Consider the following 1,847-nt stretch of genomic DNA (forward strand, 5'->3'; position numbering starts at 1 on the left):
CCCCCCGCCGGCCCCCGCCCGACCGCAACGCTGGCGGCGGCGCTCAGCATGCCGGCGGGGCGGTCGCCCGAGGGCCGGCCGGCGAGCGCCTTGACCAGCGACGACTTGCCGGAGTGGTAGCCCCCGAAAACGGCGCAGTGCAGGGTCGTCCTGCCGGCAGGCCGCACGGGGGTTGGGTGATTGGGTGTGCATGCCGTTAGACCGTAGTAAGCCAGACGTCTGCACCACTCAGCGCGGCTGCGGTCAGCACCGCCCCTGCCGTCCGCGAACACAGCCGTGCCGCACCCGCTGCGCATCGCTCCGCCCCGCCGGCCGCGAGCCGCCGCGCCGCTGCACGCCCTGACTTGCACCTGTCCCCATGATAGTGGGACTTGACCGACCGACAGCCCCCACCGACCTGGCCAGCAGCCCCGAGCACGGGGCGCCCCGCCCCAGCCGCGGCTTTGCATCAAAGAGGTCCCCCGCGCCCTCGCCCCTGCGGCCGCCGAGCCCCAGATACATCAACTGCTCAAGAGCCAGCCGAGGCTCCTGGAAAGGTGGATGGAGAAACGGTGAAACACAGGAGTGTCCGTTTGAAGGCAGCAGGAGAGAGGGTTGCGTCTGCATCGGACAGGCTGTGTCGGGCCCGCGTGGCGGGCGGCGTGAATCAATCAGGACACTGCGAGTATGCGCGGGTGCGTGCTGTCCGCCTGCAGTCAGGCCGCCGCTGCTTCCGCCCGCGGACGCGTCCGGAAGGGTGCGCAGTGTGCGAGCGGACAAGTAAGGGGGGTGGGGTGCGAATGCCCTCCTGTGCGAGCTGTGTTCGTGGTGCCCTCATCCCCATGTTCAAAAACGCACGCACGCAAAACCACAGCCGCCAAACGACGAAGCGGCGCAAGCAGCCGTCTGCGTCACAACAAAGGGGGGGGCGCTGCAGGTCCAGGCGGCGACTCAGGTCGCCCGAAACCCTTAAAAAGGGGTGGGGGCCAAGGGTGTCGCCGCCACACCTGCAGGGCAAACGCCCTCCAGCGGGTCAGGTAGCCGTCCCTGGAAAGTGGCCCTGGCTCCGGCGCGCCGCCCGCCACCAGGGTTCGATTCCACAGGTCCAGCTGGCGGGGTTTGGGGGTTTGGGGTTCAGGGTCCAGGGTTCAGGGTCAGACCTCACAGATTGGGATGTCAGGGTTCAGGAGGCGTTTGCAAGTCCTAAGTGACGTTCATTTGGAAGTCCTAAGTGACGTTTGTGGGAGCCATGAGGCTGATAGGAGTGCGGCGCGCGGATGGTGTGCCCGCGTCGTGTGTCGCAAGCACGCGCAGCGCTCGCGAGGTGTGAATGAAACGGTGACCAGGGGCAGTCTCACACTGAACCTCAACCCTTGGCTTTGCCGTTGCTGCCACGCCAACCCATGCGAAAGGCCTGCCCTTTGCCCCCAGGGGTGCGGGGTATGAGCACACGCAGGGGCCTGCGCGCACATGCGCGCGCACATGCAACAAGGCAGGCGCCACGCACGAGCGCCCCCCACGCCGCCGCCGCCGCTCGCCCCACGCCCTCAGCCGTGCCCTTGCAAATGCGCATGCGTGCGCCCTGCCCACCTCGTATATGGGTGTTGGTGCGCGGTTGAACATGTGCTGCATGTCCTCCTGCGACAAGACGCCAGACCTGCGTGCAGCCAAAAGAACAGGGAGGGGACACCAAGGGCGGGGCGTGGGTGCAAGGGGGGGGGGCGGCCGGCCAGCCGAGGGAGCTGACGATGCGTGCGCGCGCATGTGGAGCGGGGGTCCCTGGAGCTTACTAAGCAACAGATCGTGGGATGGGACGACATGCAGGCGGGGACGGTGGTGTGAGGTGTATGTGCGACCAAGTGTTTTAT

This window comes from Monoraphidium neglectum (assembly GCF_000611645.1).
Source record: "Monoraphidium neglectum strain SAG 48.87 unplaced genomic scaffold scaffold03457, whole genome shotgun sequence".
NCBI lineage: Eukaryota > Viridiplantae > Chlorophyta > Chlorophyceae > Sphaeropleales > Selenastraceae > Monoraphidium > Monoraphidium neglectum.